At 43.7% G+C, this 23,687-nt stretch overlaps 1 protein-coding gene across 1 annotated transcript in view; it reads left to right on the top strand.

The window, feature by feature from the left end:
- SV2C (synaptic vesicle glycoprotein 2C) overlaps window positions 1–23,687 on the top strand; it is a 295,255-nt gene that overhangs the window by 103,507 nt on the left and 168,061 nt on the right. Inside the window, exon 4 of the mRNA XM_039544576.1 lies at window positions 4,373–4,424. The gene's annotated coding sequence lies outside the window, so the exon portion shown is untranslated. The remainder of the gene's footprint in view (window positions 1–4,372; window positions 4,425–23,687) is intronic.

Raw genomic sequence — 23,687 nt, 5'->3', positions numbered from 1 at the left:
CTCAACCTCTCCTCATAAGTCATGTGCTTCAGCCCCCTAATCATTTTTGTTGCCCTCCACTGGGCTCTTTCCAATTTTTCCACATCCTTCTTGTAGGGTGGGGCCCAAAACTGGATACATTACTCCAGATGAGGCCTCACCAATGCTGAATAGAGGGGAATGATCACGTCCCTCGATCTGCTGGCAATGCTCCTACTTATACAGCCCAAAATGTCATTAGCCTTCTTGGCAACAAGGGCACACTGTTGACTCATATCCAGCTTTTCGTCCACTGTAACCCCTAGGTCCTTTTCTGCAGAACCGCTGCCTAGCCCCTCAGGCCCTAGTTTGTAGCAGTGCATGGGATTCTTCTGTCCTAAGACTAGTATAAGAAGTCTAAAGTCACTGGACTGCAAAGAGAATGGGGGTTAGAGCATGGGGGGGGGGGGTGTCCCTAAACTGTAATGTCTTTTGGGGGACATGTCTGTACAGCACCTTGCACACCAATAGCATTGTGATATAATAAAAGGAGCAGCCACTCAGAAACGCTTGGATTGTTAAGAGTCTGCTCCTGGCAGCTCCTAGGCAAACAGCCTTTCACACAGGCTTCTCTGCTGTTACCTTTACTGAAATATTAACTTCGGGAGGAAGTGCATGTGTGTGTAGCTGGGTGTGTATTCCCCCCCCCCAGAAAAAGGGGGCGCAGTTTAAGGGGGGTTTCCCGCACAGCCCATGTGCTGGCTTGCAATGCCCCAATCGCGTCCCGGAGGAGTCTGTCTGCATGCGTGAGCCGAGATTGCCCACTCCCACGCCTTCAATTATTGTTCGTGCGCTGCCTCCCCCCCCGCGGTCTCTGTGACTCCGCTTTCCCCGCCTTTACCTCCCTCGCGCTCTCCCGCTCCAGCACTGCAGCAGAGGGAGGACTGCAACGTGCAGCCCACACAGCCCCTTGTCCGCCCCTCCGCTGGCTCTGTCACGCCTGGCGACTCCTCCCGGAGACGCCGCCGCCAGCAGCAGCGCCGAGCCGAGCCGGGGAGGCAGGAGAAAGTGACAAGCTCCGTCCGCACGCGGGAGGCGGCTGCCGCTGCTCCGTGCGGGCACCCCCGGGCGTCGGTGTGTCCTCGCGGGTAAGTGGCGCGCCCGAGAGTTCATGGGCGGCGGCTGGTCCTGCCTCCGGGGCAACTTTCCCTACGAGCCTGCGTGTCTGAGAAGCTGCAACTTTTCCCCGGCGCCCTGCGGGAGCCGCGAGCGGCTTTGCTCGCCGGGGCAGGCAGCGGGTGGGCTGCGGCGGGGGATGGTTTCCCGGGGCGATCTGACTTTGGCTGGGGGGCGTTAAACAGTCTGGGGCGGCTGCCGGGCTACAGGGCGCTTCTCGGTACCGACGCCAGGTTGCCTTTCCCCGGGGTGGGAATTGCCTTGCAACTCGCGTGCCTTTGAAACCGACTCGCTTATAAGCCTGGCACAACTTTTGCGTAGCGGAGGGAAGCGATTGCAGGCTCCGTGCTCAGGAGGCTTTAGGGACGCAGTGGGAAGCTGCAGAGGTGCTGGGGGCAAAGATGGTCCGGAAGATGCATGAAAGGATGCGGAGGAGACAGAGGCTTTCAGATGCGCGGGGGAGCATGTTGTGTTTCACCCTAAGCGAATAGATCAATGATAACCGTCAGATCGTGCCTTTGAAACCCGCCCTGCCTTCCACCTTCCTAGGCTGCATGCAAGGAGCGGGGCTCAGATTGGCTAGGATGTTTTGTAGTGGGGCCTCTCCCAAACTGCCTCTTTTGCGGCTTCGAGGCGAGGATTGGAGTTTCCCGAAGCGTGCAAAGTTGTTGGTCTCCAGTTGCTTTGGGGACAGATCCTGAAGTCCCTTAATTAAGTTGTTGTGGGGGGGGGAGTGGAGGAGGCTAAGCCCTGGCACAAGTCCCAGTGAAATCCCTGGGGAGTTCCAACCAGAGGGCAGACTGATGCCTCCACCCGGGTTGGTTTGCGGGACTGCAGCAAGGGAGGGGTGGTGTCCGGAGTGAGGAGCGGTAAAAAAGAGAGAGGGACCGAAACAACGTGCTGCGTAGCCTGGGGCGCAGGCAGAACTCCCCCGGGAAATCCGCGCGCGCAACGCCCCCTTGAAGTCCCCTGGGGAGCTCTGCGCCTGCCTGGGGATGCAGGACTCGCTTGGTGCCCATGGAGTAGGAAGCTGGAGGGCTGAGTCATGCTGGCCGGGGCGGCCACGTAACATCTGTGCGCAAAGTGAGGGGCCAGATTGGGGGGAAAGGGGAAGGATGCAAATGAGGTGGCAGGGTGGAGGTGGTCGTCTCCTCAAAAGATGCTGAGCGCGCCCAGAGGCTCTCGGGGATGGACAGCCTCCAGCGCTCCTTCCCGCAGAGAGTTAGGAGGCTGAGACATGATGAGCGTGTACGAGGAGCAGGGGATTGCAGGGGGTTAGCACAGCACGGGGAACCCTACACAGACAAACAGATGGGGGCTGTGGCCCGCCTAGCCTGGCTTGGGCTGCACTGCACTGCAGTGCCGCGAGCTAACAGCAACTTGTGCTTGGAGAGGAGGAGGGAAAGGGAGCTGTTCCTGTGTCTGTAGGGTGCCACGCTCTACTCACCATCAAAAGGATTTTGCTCCATACGATGATTACACATGGATTCGGAAATTGACAGGTTCCTATTGAGGGATCTTTACAAGCAACTCCCTGTTTAATTCACAGTTGAGGACAGAGGATTTATGGAAAGGATTAGCTAGCACAAACAGGACATAAAGTTGTAGCCATAGACTCTGTGAAAGGAGTATAGTTCTGTGGAATCGCTGTTATTTTCCTGTATTGCCTTGGGAATTCCCTGTCTTTCATGAAAACATGCATTATTTAAGTTTTGTGATGAATTTTCTTTGCTTGGAAGTGTGGCGCTTATGGGAACTGGAACTTCCATTATGCTGTTATGTAAAATATTCATTGTTCTTTCTGTAGTTACGCATTTATTTCCCATTTCCATTGAAAACAAAACACCATCAGACACATACTCCAGCCCTCTATTCCCTGCTGTTTATTGAATTTTAACATTTACTGAATCTTGCTAGTTGCTTTTTTGTCTGTATCATACCATTTGAAGACAGGCAGACTTCCTCTTTATAAATTCCAGGGAAGCACAGAACCCTATTCAAGTACAACCATAATATATTTCAAGTGGATTTTTGTATAGATTTCTAGGAAAGCTTGCCATAGGCCATATATTGACAAAGAGACAGTTTGCCAATTAACTTTATTGACAGAGCTAGTGCCGACAAGCATCTTTAAAATAAACCTGTACAAGAAAAAGGAAGAAAAAAAGCTTTAAGGTCTTTATTTTGGAAGCTTTTTTGATATTATTAAAAGATGACCCTGAAGATCAATAACCGCAGACAAGGCACTGACTTTCTCAAACATCAGCCAGATGTAAAATCACATATCATTGGCTTCTGAAAAAATACATTTTTTTTGTTTATTATTTTATCACAAATGAGGCCAGAACCAAGCATTTTCTGATTATATACTGTATTCGAGAAATCTAATTATTTTTTTATGATGCAGTGAAATGAAAAAGTTGTTTTTTCTCAGTTCTCAGCAACATGGAATAAACATGCCACATAGTAAGATCATCCATAAAGCTTGTAGTTATACTCTTAAAATGTGATTTATTGCAGATGCAATAAATGATGTCATAACATGCTATATGCGTGACCAAGACCACTATAAAATTGTCAGTTCAAAATACTGTATATAGGCTTGCTCGGTCCACAAATTATTATACAGTAATGCCTGATTTTAAATGAGTTTAAAAGACAATGCTTTCCAAAGCACCATAAGTAAGCATTTATTCTCAAGGGCCCAGAGCTCCCATTGAAGTTGGTGGGAGTTTTGCCATTGACTTCCATGGGATCGGAATCGGGCCAAATATGGTGGAAGTGTCTTTTAAAAAATAAAACTTTTTGCATAATTAATACTGAATTAGTGAAAAAAAATTTCTGAATCCTGTAAAAACTGTTTTTATCTAGTAGCCTAATCACTTGGGCTATATGTTGCTGAGAATTTCTTGTGACCACATGCATCACAACATGCATATCAATGCTTGTTTAAACAAAAGCTCATCAATTGGATGAAATATCTTTTCAAACCTGTGATGGAGAACCTGCTGCTGCCATGGTATTATATAGCACACAATGTTTTCATCTTTAAACAGATCAGGAATAATTTTTAAAATGTTGCAATGGATTGAATTTGGGGCTTGATTTCTTTAAGTGTTTATCCGTAATTTGCTAAACTAGAAATTTCTGTTTAGATCATTTTTATTAGTGTGTCTGAAATGTTGAGGGTAATAGTGCTAAGAAAACATTAAATCAGATTTTTAAATTTCTGTTTTAGATTAGAAAACAGCTTCAATTACTGAAGAAAATATCACTTCTGCTTTAAAACTGTAAGTTAAAAGATATGAGTAGCATTTTTACTTGATGAAATATTTATTTACTATAAAGTTATAAAAATAGGATTTAGTAACCTCTTAATTTAGTGGATCAGTACTCTTTTACAGGAGTTATAAAGATTAAAAATATCTATTTTTGTGGAAATGCATGCACTGCCAGACTTTATTACGCCATTTGTGCTCTGTATACAATTTAAATTGTTTGAAAAAGATAAATATCTGTTCATTAAATACAATCAAGCAAATATTTTTACAGGGTTGGTAAGATTAGTTCTTTAACGGGAGGACAACAGTGACAATTATAAAAGGTAAATTAAGCAAAGTATCTTTATCTCTTCTGAATCATGTTTGAATTCTCACTTCTCCTCCCAATCTGTCCCCCAGGCAAAGAAATGTTTACATAACTCAGGCATAACCATAAAATTGCAGAAGATTCTATCCAGTGTTCATCATGATATCACAGTGTCGTTTGATCTTAAGACTGAAATCCTATCAAAGTCTGACTGCATTTCTGCCAGCCAGCAGTTCGCATTAAGGCTTTAACACAAAACAGCAAAAGCCAGAAAATAAAAAGCTAAGATGGCCATTCCATCCCTAACTTCTAACTGAGCTAGGAATTTATAATGATGATTAATAATACCAGCACTTACAGCACATTTTGCATGTAACATTGCACAGATCAGAGATCCCTGCAAAATATATGCACACAGTGCTTCTATATCCTGGGAAATTTCCCGGGATCTGGGAATTTGTGAGTAAAATGTTTCAACTTGGGAAACTGGGAATTTTCATTCAAAACATTTTACTCACAAATTCCCAGATCCCGGGAAATTTCCCAGGATATAGAAGCACTGGAAAAAACTTTATCTGGGAATTTTTCAGCAGATTTGGGAAATTTTTAGCACTAGGTTGGGAAAAGTTGGCATCATGATATAGAAGCACTGTATGCACAATGGGGTAAGTTAAGGACTTATATCCGTTTGTGCCATAAATTAAGGTAAAGCAGCATCTCTTCCCCTCCTCTACAGAAGCTCCCCTTTGTGGTCAGGTCTCTGCAGGTCTCAGTGTGTGTGCTAGGCCGGAAGAGCGATCTGCTCCCCACAACTCTACCTGTAGGTTTCTGATTGGAAATCTGTACAGTAATTAATGCTGTTGGTACCAGTATTGACTACTTCCTTAGGCTTTTGTTTCTATAGGTGCTCAGCCCAAGGTAACGAGCCTATTTCTGGAGGAGGGATATCTGGGGAGCACCAGAGAGGGAGCTGGCTACACAAAACATCCCAGGATCCATTGGATCTGGACATGACATCCTCTACAGATTGTTAGCCCTTGTGGGTCTTGAGACGCCATCTTCTCTCTCTGTGATGCTCTAGTGTAAACCTTTCATTTCGATAGGAGAAAGTAAGTACTTATTCCACAAAGTAACTGGGCTCGGCACTGTGGAAACTTGCAAGGAAGACTCTTTCCTCAAGCTATGGAGAGACAGTGCTGCTGCTCCACCACCACTGCTGCAGCCTCCCAGCTGAAGTAGTGCTCATGGTTGCTGTGCATCCGCTCTTGAGGTGGGAAAATGGTGAGTGGCTCTCTGGATCTGTCCTTGCTACTCCCCCAGCCTATGGAGTGTAAGGTGCTAGCGAGCACAGCTTTACAGCACACAGGTTGCAACTCTTTGACCTCTGGAATCCTGTATTTCCTGGTAGTTGGTTCTATGTCCCTGGCCCTTCATGCTAGAATCACAAAGAGGACTTAAGTGTTGTAATGCTGAAAATAGCAACCACCTAGGCTCCTTGCTGCCCAGTGGAATTCACGGCCTCAAGATAGGCTTCCCATACAACATATGGGAAGAGTTAGGCACCTAAAAAAGGGATTCTCAGAAGCCAGCAGGCTGAGCAGGGAGCCCCTAAGCTAGCCAGGAGTGAAATGAGGAGGAAAGGGGCAGGGGATTGGGGCCCAGATCTATGAAGGGAGCTAGGTACCTAATTCCCACTGTTTGGGCTGTAAGTGCCTGACTGTGGGTACGTCTACACTACGGGATTATTCCGAATTTGCATAAACCGGTTTTGTAAAACAGAATTTATAAAATCGGGTGGAGCGCGGCCATACTAAGCACATTAAATCGGTGGTGTGCGTCCATGGTCCGTGGCTAGCGTCGATTTCTGGAGCATTGCACTGTGGGTAGCTATTCCCTAGCTATCCCATAGTTCCCGCAGCCTCCCCCGCCCCTTGGAACTTCCGGGTTGAGATCCCAGTGCCTGATGGGGCAAAAATCATTGTCGCGGGTGGTTCTGGGTAAATGTCGTCAGTCACTCCTTCGTCTGGGAAAGCAACGGCAGACAAGCATTTTGTGCCTTTTTCCCCTGGATTGCCCTGGCAGATGCCATAGCATGGCAATCATGGAGCTTGTTTTGCCATTTGTGACTCTCACCGTATGTGTACTAGATGCCGCTCACAGAGGTGATTCAGCAGCGCTACACAGAAGCATGCTTTTGCTTTTGCATGACAGCAGAGATGGTTACTAGCCATATTGCACCATCCAAACCCTTCCATAAATTGGAACTGAGGATGATCATGGCTACCAGTCCTTTTGTACCATTTGCTGCTAGTGCCCCTGGCCGATCAGCCAGGGGCGCAAAAGCCAAGATTGGTTACTAGCCATATTGCACCTTCCATCGTTTTGTACCATTAACTGCTGTCATAAGTGCCCCTGGCCGATCAGCCAGGGGCGCAAAAGCAAAAATTGGGAATGACTCCCTGAGTCAATCCCTCCTTTTTGGTATCTAAAAATAGAATCAGTGCTGCCTAATATAGGCAAGTGTACTAGAGAACCACCGTATCATATAACCAGAGAGCACAGCTGCTCTGTGTCAGAGCCTGCAGAAATTATGATCTGTATGCTATTCACAGGGGGTGCTCCTGTAACAACCCCACCTGTTGATTCCGTTCTTCCCCCAGCCTTTCTTGGCTACCGTAGCATTGTCCCCCCACTTGTGTGATGAATTAATAAAGAATGCAGGAATAAGACACACTGACTTGTTAGTGAGAAATGAGTGGAAGGCAGCCTCCAGCTGCTATGATAGTCCAGACAGGACATTAAGCAGTGTGTAGGAGAGAAGCCCAGCATCCCACTGCTAGTCCAGGGGCAACTGAATCTTTTCTTTACACATGAAGGGTGGGGGCTGATGGAGCTCAGCCCCCTGTTGCTATGATGAGGATGGTTACCAGCCATATTGCACCATCCATCCACCAGAAAAAATTAGGGCCAATAGGCTGATGATGAGGATGGATTTCCAGCTTATTGTACCATCAGCTGAGGCTGATGATGAGGATGGATTTCCATCATATTGTACCATCAGCCGCCCATGGCGGGCGGGGGGAGCAAGGATGTTGGTGTTGAGTGCTGCACTATTGCGTCTATCTGCAGCATTCAGTAAAGATAGGGTGACATGTAAAAGAGTCAGAGGATTGTTTTACCTTTCGCTTCTGGGGGTGGGTGGGGGGTGGGTGAGTAGATTGCCAAGCTATGCCCTGACCCGCGGACACTGTGTTTGACCCTAGAAGCATTTGGAGCTCAGCCAAGAATGCAAATACTTTTCGGAGGCTGCAGGAACTGTGGGATAGCTTCAGTCCTCCAGTCCATGAGCATCCATTTGATTCTTTGGCTTTCCGTTACGCTTGTCACGCTGCAGTGCGCTGAGTCCCTGCTATGGCGTCTGTCTGGAGATTTTTAAAAAAGGATTCTAACGGAGCGCTGATAGAACGGATTTGCCTGCCCTTACAGCGATCACATCCGCATGGTCCATGCGGGAGCTCTTTTTTTATTTTGATTTCGGACTGCATCGCCACCCGTGCTGATCGGAGCTCCACGCTGGGCAAACAGGAAATATTCAAAAGTTCGCGGGGCTTTTCCTGTTTACCTGACCACTGCATCCGAGTTCAGATTGCGGTCCAGAGCGGTCACTGGTGCACTGTGGGATAGCTCCCGGAGGCCAATACCGTCGATCAGCGTCCACACTAACCCTAATCCGATATGTTAATACCGATACTAGCGTTACTCCTCTCGTTAGGGAGGAGTACAGAAACCGGTTTAAAGAGCCATTAAAATCGATATAAGGTGCCTCCTAGTGTGGACGGTTTTGGCGTTAAATCGGTTTTACGCTCCTAAAACCGATTTAAACGCCTAGTGTAGACCAGGCCTGAGGAAGGAAAGGCAGGTGCCTCTTCTGCTCAGGATTCTCTGCCATGACCCCTCTCCTGGAGTTAGGTGCTTAAGGCAAGTTAGCCCTGTCTCACAAAAAAGACAGGGAAAGAGAAACACACCCCACCTCACCCCATTATAGCCAATAGCCCAGTGGATAGGGCACTCAGCTGGGATGTGGAAGAGCTGTTTTCAAATCCCCACTCTGCCTGATCCTGAGCAGGAATTTGACCCTAACTCTCCTACCTCTTAGAAGAGTGCCCTCACCACCAGGCTATTGGAGTGGTCAATCTCTCCCATTGGAGCTGTTCCACTTTGTATTAAATGATATTTTATTGGGAGAGAGAGAGATTGATTCTCTGGTTCAGTGGTTAGGGCACTCATCGGGGATGTGGGAGAGTTTGGTTCAAATCCCTACTCCAATATTACTCCAGTATTGTCCATTGCTATGGGACTGTCCCCTCAACATGCACACACAACTACCTGAAGTCAGACATTCAGAAGGCTGAAGTATGCTCAGAGAGTACACATTGTGCAAGTCAGGTCGTGATTTGCCTCAGTGATTTCTGTTCTCCATTGCATTGAAGGTTAACATGGTACACTTCCATATCCCATTTGACATCTTACCGCACATACTAGCATTTTAAAAAATATTCTTTTCTTTTCTCACTTACCAAAAGTGATTATGCTGTAAGGAGCAGCATTTGGTTCTTAATTTGACATGGATGTAGCCAAGTTATACAATTAACTAGAGTAATATTACATGCATAATTTTTATGTCCATAGGTGGACTATGCAGTTTAAGGGATACTGTCAATTTGAAAACTATTCCATTGCATAAAATTAATTAAAGTGTTTTCAGATACTATCCTGCTCCCCAAGCCTTCCTGTAAATTTTTGAGGTTTTAAAATCACATGTTCTTGTTTTTGTTTTTTTAAATCTTTTTCTCTTTCCTGTTTGTATATAAAGATTGGTGGGAACTATCTAACTGAGTTTGTGAGGGAAACTGTGAAATGGATTATACACAAAGGGCCGGGTCTTAAATATATTTAGGTGCCTAAATCCCATTGATTTCAACAGGAGTTAGATGCTCGAATACTTTTTTAAAGATCTGTCCCGAAGTGCAGCCAAATGTATAAAATAAACAGAAAAAGAAAAAGATACTTTCCCCTTTAATCCCTTTCAGTTACAGTAAGCTTAGGTATTAGCTTGCAAACTTGGAAGTGAGTAGTCCCATTGAAATCAATGAAAGAGGCCAGCAGGGGAGGGGTGTGTCCCGAGGGCTCAAGACACGTTGATTTAAACTCCTACGAGTGCTGGATTGACTTAAAAGCTGCCCTTTCCTGATGGGGATGAATACCCTGCCCTGCTGGAGCTTACCCTGTGGATGCATATTTGTCCTGAATCAGGTCCACTGTATGGGGAGACTTTGGCAAACCAGCAGAGTGCTTGAAACCACTATGGCTTATTGTTAAGGGTGGCCTAGTCAGCAGGCTGTAAAGTGGCCATGCAGCTTGACCAAGGCAGGAGGGGAGGGGAGTTTTGGGGTGCCACAGAAAGGGCAGCTTGACCCCACGTCCTTCCTGATAAGAATTGTGTTGAAGTTGCTGATATGTCCCAGGAATGTCTATTGGGGTCTCAAGGCTGCAGACTGTGGAAAAGGCCACACCTGGTTAATCAATAATCAAAAGGAACTTCTTGCTTGATCATTGAAATGCTTACTTAACAAGGTTTCTTTAAGGGACATGTCATTCTATTACTAATGTATAAATAAGGGGGAAAAGCTTGAGATAGTGGGACTCGTTTGGGGACTCTTCAGGACTGGTCTCTCCCTCTGGATGCATCTTGTGTTCCCCACCGGCAGACGGGCTGCCGCTGTGCCACTCGAGAGCCACACTCAGCTTCGGTAGTTATCGAGGGTTGGGGGTGTTTTACTAACCTGTTGCGGATGTGTGTAAGTGCTTGAGACTAAGTAAAGGTTAGCTTTAAGTGAAAGCATTCTTGTGTTGTCCTGTTTGTGCCAGCCATCTATTGGTCGGACGGCCGTGTCTCCCCTGATTCATTTTCTGACACCTCCTCGCACAGAGTAAAAGTTACCAAGAGCTTTGGGTTGAAAGAACCCTGGGTAACACCACAACCTATAAAGGACTTTTTGGAATCTTTTTGGATAGTTGCCATATACGTTCACTGTATTGTTAGCACTTCATCAGTGCTCTAAATTGTCTGAGGCCACCATAATATGAAACTCTTATAAAGATATAAGTGTGCTAGAATCAAGAACACCGATTCACCGGTGAGGCAGAAACTTATTTATTAAATTGCGTGGCCTACTGAGTTTGAATGTTCTAGACATTGGATTATTCTTTTGGAAAATAACTGCTAGAAGTAGGCCACTGTGTGTTACCTAGACTTAATTAATTGTTTGTTTTTCTTTTATGAATTGGAACCTCCATGCTCCCAAGAATGAGCTGTTCCTTTTAGGGCTGTCAAGCAATTAAAAAAAATTAATCACGCGATTAAAAAAATTCATCGATTAATCGTGCTGGTAAATAATAATAGAATACCATTTATTTAAATATTTTTGGATATTTAAAATATTTTCTACATTTTCAAATATATTGATTTCAGTTACAACACAGAATACAATGTACAGTGCTCACTTTATATTTCTTTTTGATTAAATATATTTGCACTATAAAAAACAAAATAAATAGTATTTTTCAATTCATCTAATGCAAGTACGGCAGTGCAATCTCTTTATCATGAAAGTTGAACTTACAAATGTAGAACTATGTACAAAAAAACCCTGCATTCAAAAATAAAACAATGTAAAACTTTAGCGCCTACAAGTCCACTCAGACCTACTTCAGCCAATTACTCAGACAAACAAGTTTGGTTACAATTTGCAGGTGACAGTGCTGCCTGCTTCTTGTTTACAATGTCACCTGAAAGTGAGAACAGGCATTAGTTCGCATGGCACCGTTGTACCTGGAGGCTCAAGATATTTACGTGCCAGATGCGCTAATGATTAATATGTCCATTCATGCTTCAACCACCATTCCAGGGGACACGTGTCCATGCTGATGATGGGTTCTACTCGATAATCATCCAAAGCAGTGCGAATTGACGCATGTTCATTTTCATCATCTGATTCAGATGCCACCAGCAGAAGGTTGATTTTTTTTTTTTTGGTGGTTCAGGTTCTGTAGTTTCTACATTGGAGTGTTGCTCTTTTAAGTCTTCTGAAAGCATGCTCCACACCTCATCCCTCGCAGATTTTGGAAGGCACTTCAGATTCTTAAACCCTGGGTCGAGTGCAGTAGGTATCTTCAGAAATCTCACATTGGTACTTTCTTTGCGTTTTGTGAAATCTACAGTGAAAGTGTTCTTAAAATGAACAACATGTGCTGGGTCATCATCTGAGACTGCTATAACATGAAATATATGGCAGAATGTAGGTAAAACACATCAGGGGACATACAGCTCTTCCCCAAAGAGTTCAGTCACAAATTTAATTAACACATTATTTTTAACGAGCATCATCAGCATGGAAGCATGTCCTCTGGCATGGTGGCCGAAGCATGAAGGGACATGCAAATGTTTAGCATATCTGGCATGTAAATACCTTGCAACGCTGGCTACAAAAGTGCCATACAAACACCTGTTCTCACTTTCAGGTAATATTGTAAATAAGAAGCGGGCAGCATTATCTCCCCCCTAAATGTAAACAAACTTGTTTCTCTTAGCGATTGGCTGAACAAGAAGGAGGACTGAGTGGACTTGCAGGCTCTAAAGTTTTTTATTGTATTGTTTTTTGAGTGTAGTTATGTAACAAACATCTATATTTGTAAGTTACACTTTCATGAAAAACAGATTGCACTTCAGTACTTGTATGAGGTGAATTGAAAAATACTATTTATTTTGTTTATCATTTTTACAATGCAAATATTTGTAATAAAAAATTACATAAAGTGAGCACTATACTCTTTGTATTCTATGTTGTAATATAAATCAATATATTTTCAAATGTAGAAAAACATCCAAAATATGTAATACATTTCAGTTGGTATTCTATTGTTTAACAGTGCAATTATTTGCGATTAATTTTTTGAGTTAATTGCATGAGTTAACTGTGATTAATCGACAGCCCTAGTTCCTATTTCTTTCTGGCCCAAAATTGGCACATAACCCTGCAGCTTCTTACAGCTATCTGGGAGGGCAGACAATATGTCATCTCTGTGACTAGGTGAGTGATCAGTACCGCTGCTCACATGGAGCTGGAGTTTTCAAGGTTGTTCCCAAATAAGAAAAGTGGTGGTACAGGGTGGTGGCAGAGGTGGGGAGGGGAACGGACAGAGGAAATTCATATTCATATTCTGTATTAATATGGAACACTTAAGAAGTTTGTTACCAAAGCAACAGAATAATAGAATAAAGTTCAGGGTAACATGTTATAAAGAATAAATGAGAAAATATTTGAAGAGCCAGCCAAAAGTGAATGGTAAAAGCTTGTATGTGCTTTGTAAGCATGTATAATTAAGGTGTTGATCAGGGCACCATGCACCTTATCTGTGGCACACAGGGGATGTTATTGATGTGGCAGTGCTTCCTTGATTTACTGATAATCGCGATGTCTTTAGTTACACACAAAGCTAATTGTTTTCCAAAACATTCATTGTGATGAACGTGAATATGCTATGACTGTGCAGCCTTTTTGGATTCAAGGGACTGCTGAGGAGCAGGATTGATTTTTATGCAAGGACAATATCAGTAAAAAGTCAGTGCGCGAAAGATTAATATCAAATCATCGAGGGGGAGAAGTGAAAGAGCTAATAAATTAAAAGGAAATGATTCCAGACGGCAGCTTGGCTTGACTGACACCTCAGTTTCCCTTGCAGCCTTATGGAGAGATAATATTGTTGCTTTAAAGCTGACAAAGGCAACAATAAGTGTTGGTGAAAAGTTTGGAACAGTCTGAATCTTTCACAAAATTGCCTGTTCATGGGGAACTGAGCAAGGTTTGGTAATGTCCAGAAACCTGAACTTAAACTCTTCCTTTTGTTTTCTAATATGCAGTACACCTCTACCTCGATATAATGCGACCCGATATAACACGAATTCAGATATAAAGTGGTAAAGCAGTGCTCCGGAGTGGGGGCGGGGCTGCGCACTCCGGTGGATCAAAGCAAGTTCGATATAACGCAGTTTCACCTATAACTCAGTAAGATTTTTTGGCTCCTGAGGACAGCATTATATCGAGGTAGAGGTGTATTACAACATATCCTTCTTTGCCACATTAGACTGTGAGTGTAATGATGGTGTTCCGTCTAAGAAAGCTTGGAGGTAACATGGGAAGGTAATTAAACATGCTATGTACTCTCTGCTAGCTAAGTGTTTGATTTATCAAACAAAATTGCAACTCAAGGTTGGAAGGGAACGGTTGGGGTTGTCATTCCTTAATAAATCTATCCCTCTATCTACAGAGGTCCTTACATGGCCCCCGTTGCTGTAGTATCGAGCACTTTGTTTAGAAGGAGGATGTAGATATGTTTGTGTGAGATGATAGTTTATAGACACTCCCTCCTAAGGGACAGGATTATGAATACAGGCATTTTGAGATGTTTTGTAAGCAGGGGTGGGAAACACAGTGTAGCTGTGTGCTGCGGTTCACCACAGAAGCTCTCTAGTTTGTTTTATTCAAAATTTCATTCCTTTCTCATTCACTGGTTTGTTGTTTAATGAACCCCAAGATCATTTCCTGGTGTCAGAAGTGCTGAATGAGAAGGAGACTGCACTCATTTTGAGGTCAACTCCTGTGTGTGAAACTGCTGCTCCACCTGCTCCCCTTTCCTCTGCTTTCAAACAGAGAAGAGCAGAGGCTCTTGTATGTATTTTGTGAGCACAATAGTAACTCGATTATCTTGAGAAGGGAAGATCATTGCAGAGGAAATGCAATAGGAAACATTTTTATTTAGTTATTGGGCAATTAAGACTCAATTTTTAATAACTATGCAGAATCCTCATGTCCTCTACATGTTTCCTTTTATGACAGTTCCTTTTTATAGTCTTTTCCCTTCCCCACCCCTTCTAGCTTCTAGGTTTATACCTTCAATCCCACTGCTTGACAGGTATGGGTCATGACAACATCACGTAGGAGCCATATTGTTCCTATTGTGCTCCAATTTCATGATACAATTCCACTCTCAGGGTTTCTTGACTTCCCCCCAGAAGGTAACTGCGCTCATTCCTTCTGCCTTGTGTATGACAGCACAGCACTTGCTTTGACAGCACTTCTAATATGCTGTTTGACTGGCAGCACTGACAATCAAATCTGTGGTCCCCAATATACAACAGTTTCAAAATCAAAACACCAGACTAGTCCTAAACCTTCCTTTTTTTAAGTGTATTGTTTGTTATTGCTTTGTTTGTTTTACTCATGATGCCAGAAATGTGGATTGTTACAAATCCGCAATCACAGTTAATAATATTACCAGAGCTGCATGGTTTTGTTTGTTCTTTGTATATTTTAAATATTCCTTGTTAGCAGACTACTGAAGCTACCCATTCCACATGCTGGTGTTTAGACATCAGAGCCCTCTCCCCTTGTCCTCAGGGAAAGAACTTCCATTGACTAAGTGGGAATTTGATCAAGTGGAGAAGTTTTGTTCCTTTTTGTTGATGTCCTTATGTAAACAGCTACTTTAGGCTTGTAGGTTTGTTACTGCTTCTTGTGTTATAACTGGATGAATGGAATACAAGGAAGGAACTGCAGATATGCAACATAAGCCAGATATTTGAATCTGCAGCTGAGTAGCTGAAATTGCTGTATACGTTTCCTGTGTGTTACCACAGAGGAGACTCAAACCAAGACCTGTCTCTAAGGTAACATCTACCAATGAACAGAGGGAGCCTCCCACCAGTGAAGCAGGGAAGAGTTGTGATAGACTGGTCTCTATTGGAAGCTGATGTTGACATATTTTTCTAGTATCTAGAAACATGACAGATTTTTCTTTGGCTGCTGTCAGAACATCTCCATATACTGTACCAGGTTGTGGGGAGAAATGAGTCAATTGTTTTGGATATATATTTGAGTAGTCACTTTTTTGAAAGCTGATCATTTAAAAATTCTTTTAAAGGGGAGAGAGAGAGTAGAATGGCTTGCTCATGTTCCAGGAATTTGAGGCTAGCAGGTAATAAATTAAGACCACCAAGAGTTTAGTGGAAATAATGATAATCTGGGCAGCCTCTATGTCTGGGTTGAGTAAAAATAGCGTGTGTCTTGCTGTTTTTAAAAATAAATTAATGGTGTTAAATGGCAGAATGTTTTCTGGAATGAAATGTGTGGCTCTCATCTCACCTATACCATATTGCAATATGGACTTAGACCTTGGGGAGCAGAACACTTTTCAGGTTGGCAACTAGCCTGTTTTCAAAACAAACCATTTTAAGAGGTTCCTCTAGGCCACTTCTGAAAGGTTGCTGACCCCTGCTCTAGATTGAAAAGTGGTTTCATTTTAGTTCTGCTGCTTTAGAGCCTGTATGACTCTAGATATCCGAGTACTGACTGTGTGTAAGGCTACGATTTTGTCACAGAGGTCGCGGAAGTCATGGAATCCGTGACTTCCAAAGATCTCTGTGACTTCAGCCCCAGTGGCCTGGGGTTGCAGGGTCCTGCCACCTCCTGCAGCGGCAGGGAGCTGTGAGGTACCCCCGCAGCCTGAGGCAGTGGGCCCCCAAGCTCTGAACTGCCATGGGCAGTGGGGGTATCCTGCAGCTCTCTGGCTGCTGTGGCGGGGCAAGGCGACCCCGGAGCTCTGAGCCTCCAGGGGTGAGAGTCCCAGAGCTCCCAGCCACTCTGCAGCTGCCCAGTCCCTTCCCATTTTATCATGGATATTTTTAGTAAAAGTCAAGGACAGGTCACGGTTTCTGAGAGTTTTTTCTTTATTGCCCGTGACCTGTCTGTGACTTTTTTACTAAAAATATCCATGACAAAATCTTAGCCTTAAGCATATGTAACCCATGCTTACTCATTGTGGCTCTCTGTCGCCCTCTATGTGGTCCAGCCACTAGGGGTATGTCCACACTGCAGCTGGGAGAGTGCTTCCCAGCTAGGGTAGACAGACATGCACTAGCTCTGCTTTACCTAGTGCGCTAAAAATAGCGGTGTAGCAGGGAGCAGCACAAGCACAGCTTGGGCTAGCTACCTGAATACATATCCAGGGGTGTGGGTGGGTTTATACTTAGGAGGCTAGTCCAAGCTGCCACCCATGTAACCCCCCAGCTACACTGCTATTCTTAGCTCAGCTCGAACTAGTATGCTAATGTGTGTCTGTCTACCCGAGCTGGGAAGCATGCTGCCAGCTGCAGTGTAGACATAACCTAACAGGAGACAAAAATCTACAAAGTGATGGCTTATGGAATTTAGTGAACCAGGTAGGAGTGTATAATTTAAACTGTTAAAATACTGAGTTTGTGATTTAATGGAAGCTGTGCATCTGCAGCCACTTTGATTTATTATTTACTATACTTCATTTAGCCTCTGTGCTTTCTTTGACTTATTGAAAAGCTAAATGTGCTTTTGTGATATTAAGAACAGCCCAAGGACAGTGGGCAAAAGGCACCCAGATGTCTGGTAATGAACTGCAACTGGCTTACCCACTTCTAGTGCACCTCATTTCTTTAATATCATAAATATATCTGAAAAGTGTTGTGCAAAGTGTCAGTGAAAAGCTCATGACTCACTGGTTATTAATACTGTATCATCATGTAATGTACGTGCAAGCAACTGGCGTAAAGTTGTGGAAATAAACTGAAATTCTAATTCTTAAGGTGTGTTAGCCAATTTACCTCACTGGAGGATTACCCCACCCCAGGAATGTGGTCTGCTCACCTGGGGCATTACTTCCAAAATACTTTGAAAGACAGTGGGAATGGATGCACATATTGTGTAAACAGACCTATCAAGCTAACAAGGGGTAGAGGCAAACCTCACACTACCACAGTGGCAGAGGAGATTGACAGTTGCATGTCTAATGGTCATTCAGTTGCTCCAGAGGAGACAGGAACTAAAAAATTTGCATTTTAGCAGACACAACTCCAGCAAGGTAGGAAGCAGCAGGACATTTCCTTCAAGACAGACTCCATGTTGCCTACCTCTCAGCTGGAAATAGATGTTGATCTGGAATGATTCTTCAGAAGAATCCATTTCAAAGATTCATCGGACTATAAAAGAGAGGGGCCAAGAAACCCTAAGTTATCAGCCTTTCACCTAAGAAGACAGAGGTACCAGCCTTTTGACTTTGGGGGATAGATCCTGACCCAGGATTTTGGTCAGCCATCTTGATGGCAACATGTGATGGGTATTTTACCTTGGACCATATCTAGCTTTTTTTGTTAAGTTTTAGTTTCTAGAAAATATTTTCTCTGTTTCTCTTGTAACCATTTCTGACTTTAATCCTTATACTTTACTCACTTAAAACCTATCTCTTAGTAGTTAAATATATCTGTTTTATTTTCAGTCTAAACCAATCCAGTGCTATGTTTAAACTGAACTGTTTGGGAATGCCAGTTAAAGTAACAAACTGTTGAATATTAACTTCTTAAAGGGGCAAAAAAACTTAATATTCCTCTGATTGTTCTATGACGGACTGGACATTTCAGAACACATGTTTTGGGGAAAACTTGGGGTTGGGGAGAGTGTAGAGTCACCTTACTAGTTGGTATCCAAGGCTGGTGGATGTATTACAGGCAGGCTCCAGGAACCAAAGCATCTGACCAGGGCTGCCCAATACAGAGACAGAGTGCATTCTTGTTGCTGACTCTGGGTGTCCCTAGCCATTGAGAGACACTTTGGGTTATAGGATAAGAGATGACACAACTCTTCACTGGTCTGGATTTCACCCCAGAATGTGACAGCTTTTTACAGTGCAACTTGCTGTATAACTCAGTTCTGTTTAATCTGTTTAGGATCATATTAAACAGGTTTGCAGTGAATAACACATTTATAACATGGCTGAAAGACTGGATTTATCTATCTTTGTAAGAATCTACATAGAGGGGTCTTTGACTTAGGGTTGAAAACAGATGTATGACATTTTAAAAAAGTGGTTTTCTGGTACAAACTGAAATGACTGTAAATAATAGCTGCATTATAGCAACACACCAGCACAATTATCGAAGAGGTGGATCTGGATTTTCAATAACTGGATTTTTGGATGGCTTAAAATATTTATAGTTTGATAGCCTTTTAAGCTAAGAGTGCGTATTCAAGGAGTCAGACGCCACCATCATTTTTTCCATCTAAAATTGTTAAAGTTTCATTCTTAGATGAGTGGTAGGACTTTCAAATAAATAGTGTTCAAACTGCTTTTTTGAGCAGTGCTGTGAAGTAGCCCTCTATTAAGGCAAGGCATTGGATGATATTGAGTACTATGTGAGCTGCAGTTTTTAGGATAAAGGGGTGAGTTATAGTGATCAGCACCATTAACACAGAATGTTCTTGTTTTCATGGGCTCTTACCTTCACTCTGTTACCTTAAGGTGCTTTGTGTGAATCAAGATGTTTTGTATTAATGTTGTGATGCTGGCAGACTAGGTGCCAACTCATGCCAAGATCCCCATGTCTCCTCTGAACATTGACAGATATATAGCTAGAACCAGTCTGGCTCACGTCTGTGTTAGTATTGTTATAATAAGTATTAAAATTATAAGCATGCGTTCAGTGTTTAGACTTTATTGAACGCTTATGAGGTTCTGCATGCATTAATCTCACTCATAACATCTGTGTCCCATATTGAAAGGTAATATTTGAGCATTTGTACTGTAAGCCTTTGTAACTGTAAATCACCAGACAGGAGAGAAACATTAACTAATGTGAAATGCTAGTCTCCAATAGAAGGGGTTATGTCCTGCCCGACAAGGAAGGCCTCTTGATGCTAGACAGACTATAGTGGAACATTAAAGCCTTTGCTGATTACTCTTCTCCACCTCCCCCCACATGAAGATGAGACTTACAGGTGAATTCCTCCCATTAGCTGAGTTTGCAGCTCTAAGCAGAAGAGGAGAAGGAAATAAAAGCCTGCAATAAGGAGTATCTGGATCTTTATATTGCTTGGACTCGGGGTGGGGTGGGAGAGGGAGGTGGTGGTCAAGATTGGAACTCATTTGTGTGTACACATTTTTACCTGCTTTAACCTTATGAATAAGTCTCATTTCCTTTTCCTGTATAATGAATCTTTAGATAGTTTAATGTAGTAATGGCTACAGGTATTGTCTGTAGTGTGAGATCTAAGCTACAGTTGACCAGGGTAAATGACTGATACTTTGGGACTGGGACCTGAATATTTCTGTGATCCTTGGTGTAAGAGTATCTGTCTATCACAAAGGTAAGCATACCTAGGTGGTAAAACAGATTGAAGTACCCAAGGGGACTGTCTGTGATTCCATGTTAAAGCTGTTATAGTGCCTGAGGAGTTCACACTTCATGATTGGTTGGTGAAGTCTAAGTATAGAACTCTGAGACAGTTTGGGGTTTGTATCCTGGTTGGTACTCATGCTCTTGAGTCACTGCAGGACAGATTGACACTATTTTAGCAAGAAATAACCCAGCTCTCAATTTCAAAGTTTGAGGGAAAAAAACTTCTAGAATTACCCTTTACCTCCTCCACCGCCTTCTGTATATTTGCCTCCAGAAATTATTACATTTTGAAGAAGAAAGACATTAATTACTGGATAGTACAAAGATCAGTACCCTGTAATTTATTTGAGTAAAAACAATCAGATTAATCACCTGTCCTGTGATGATTTATCAGCATGCATTCTTCTTTCTTGGTTCCATTTTATTTGTTTCATTCATGGACATTTCCAGTGAGGGATGGTATGAAGTTTATTAGGATATATTACATCATGAGTTAATACTAATAACGTCTGTGTAACAACATATTTTCTTGATGGTTTAGGAGCGTATAGTTGGTGTAGACGTTTGGCCGTAGATGTGTAACTTCTGATAATTTATAAATGGTATTTTCTAATGTCAGTTCAATAGAACATGCAGACACTTTCCTGAAAACACAGAAAATGCAGCCAACACACAGGTTTTAGAATGAACTCTGAAGATGACAAAATGCTTTCCCTTTTGAATGTACTTTTCTAAATATACAAGTCACATCCAATTTTGTTATCATCTATCTTTGACTGTGGTTTTCATCTCATGAACTATTTAATTAGCATTTTGTATCCAGGATGTTGGGATTTTTTTCTCACAGTTGGGGTATTTTTGTGGGATTTACAATATTTTTGATATCTGAATAACAAACCAGCAAGTTGCAGTAACAGTAGTGCATCCTAATATAGTAGCTGGCTAGCGTGCTGAGAATACAGTACTAGGAAAGCCCTGCAGGAAACAGGATGAAATGGAAACGATATCATCTGGCATATACTTGATATAGAATTTCAAACTGAATAATTTATAAAGCACCCTATGTTTGGCAATTAAGAAAGCAGAAGAAAACTGGGGTGGATAAGAATCAAATTTAATTTGTTCACAACAGGGATTAAGCTGTCTTGTTTGTTCTTGTTAAACAGATGCTTGAGGAGAATTTAGCTTTTTAGGTTAGTGTTAAAATACAATAAACTCCTTATTAAAGTCCCCCCCTGTCCATCTCAGATGTACCTGCTCTTTCAGAAGCAAACAAAACTATCTCCCTCATTTATAATGTGAACATGAACAGTTTGCTTCAATCTTTAAGGCAATATGCAGCATGTTACATTTTTTTTAAATGGCAAGAAAGTTCTACATGCGATACTGAGCTGTTGTAAGGTAGGTCACCAACCATAATTATTTCTTAAGGAAAAAAGGACTCATATGTTTATATTTCAATAAAATTATACAGAGCCTTCAAACTGTGCATTATTATTAAGCATGCAGAAGCAACATTTCTGGGAAAAGGTTAACCATATATAGTTTTTACACATTTTTCACATATATGTTCAGAAAAACAGTTGTCACAAGTGGGCTGTGGAGTTTTTATGGCATGTTGGGGGGGGAGGCTCAGAAAGAAAACGGTTGAGAAACCCTGGTTTTAAAGGATTAAGTACAGTGCTCAGAGTCAGGGAGGAAGCACGTGCCTGGGGCGGCATATGCTAAGGGGTGGCATTCTGTCCATTCTTGGGGCGGCACAGTCCGGGCGGCTTTTTTTTTCTTTTTGCTTTGGCAGTTTGGGCAGCAGTCTGAGCGGTTTTTTTCCCCCTCGCTTTGTAGGTAAATATCATTGTCCTAATTTACAATGGGAGAACTGAGGCACAGAGAGAGTGACTTCTGTAGATCAGTGTCAGATCAGGAATAGAATTAGGCCTTCTAACTCTCAGTACATGCCTAGCCCAACAGACTAGAAAACTCTCCCAGGCAAATCACTTAAGCCGAATTTTTCAAAGTTGGATGCTTATAATTCGACACTTACACATGTATTTAAGCACTTAAATAATTGATCTGATTTTCAGAGATGCTGAGCATCCACAGTTCCCTGGTGACTTCAGTTGGAGCTGGGAGTGCTCAGCATTTTTAGAAATCAGTCTCTTAAGGCATCCAAATTCAAAATAGTGGCCTCAGTGTTTCTGAGCCTCAGTTTCTGTGTTGTAAAATATGGATGATAATAGTTCAAGCCATGGGCAGTTTGTGAATAATGCCATACTAGATTGCCATTTTAGGATCAGACTAATAGCATTTCTACTCTGCGACTGTTTGAAATCGGGTATTTTCTTCTCTCCCTTTGACAGAATATTTCATCTAATTTTCTCAATATTGAAAACGTGAGATACTTTCATTCCTCAATGAGCTCAACCCTAAGCATACTCAGCTGCATAGGAACCTGTTCATTCTTTAATCCCTTCTGAATAATCAGTTGTAAATGCAGGGCCGGTGCAAGGATGTTTCGTGCCCTAGGCGAAACTTCCACCTTGCGCCCCCCCCCCCCCGAGCCCTGCGGCAGCTCCCTGCCCCCCCCCCACGGCAGCTCTCCCCCTCCGCCCTGAGGCGCCCCCCCGTGGCAGCTCCCCACCCCCACCCCCCCGCCCTGAGGCGCCCCCCCACGGCAGCTTCTCCCCTCCCCCGGGGAGCCATGCGGCAGCTCCCCACCCCAGCTCACCTCTGCTCCGCCCCTGCCCGAGCCCTGCGGCAGTTCCCCCGCCCTGCGGCACCTCCCCCGCGGCAGCTCCCCACCCCCTTTCCGCCCTGAGGCGCCCCCCCCCCTTCCCCGTGGCAGCTCTCCTCCCCGGCCCGGGGAGCCATGCGGCAGCTCTCTGCCCCAGCTCACCCCTGCTCCGCCTCCTCCTCGAGCACGCTTTTGCTGCTTCACTTCTCTTGCCTCCCAGGCTTGTGGCACCAATCAGGTTAGGCGCTGCAAGCCTGGGAGGTGGGAGAAGTGAAGCAGCGACAGCGTACTTGGGTGAGGGGGCGGAGCAGGGGTGAGCTGGGGCGGGGAGTTCCCCTGCATACCCCCTCCCTTACTTGCTGCAGGTGGCCCTCCCCGCACCCCCTTGCCCCAGCTCCCTCTGCCTAAATGCCGGCGGCGACCAGGGCGACCAAAGAAAATGCCGCCCCCCAAATCCTAGCGCCCTAGGTGACCTCCTAGGTTGCCTAATAGGTTGCACCAGCCCTGTGTAAATGACACTTTCTCCCTGTTGATATGCTGCTTGCCTCTGGCTGGACAGTGCAGAGTTAAATGAATGTGACTCCTTCCGTTGCAGATTCATAGTGAAGAAAATTCTCTTGTGAAGGTGAAGGTGGTAGAAGTATGAGTTGTATGTCTGGAGGCAGCAAATATAGCCAGACATGAATCTTGCTGTCTCATGATAGGATACAGCGTGATACTAACTGGAAGAGGAGGCATAGGCTCTGCTATCATTCAGGAAGATAAATCTAGCAATACTTCTTGTTACCCGCTCAAAAATCTAATTTCAGCTGCAGCTAAATAAGACAGGCAAGCAGCATCTATTTAAAGGATTTCTGTTAACATGCATCAACTTTAAATGTTACCTACCTAAATGTTAATTTTAAGTCAGTGGGA

The sequence above is a fragment of the Mauremys reevesii genome, linkage group 6, assembly GCF_016161935.1.
Source record: "Mauremys reevesii isolate NIE-2019 linkage group 6, ASM1616193v1, whole genome shotgun sequence".
Taxonomy (NCBI): Eukaryota; Metazoa; Chordata; order Testudines; family Geoemydidae; genus Mauremys; species Mauremys reevesii.
This window is presented reverse-complemented; position numbering and strand designations above follow the sequence as displayed.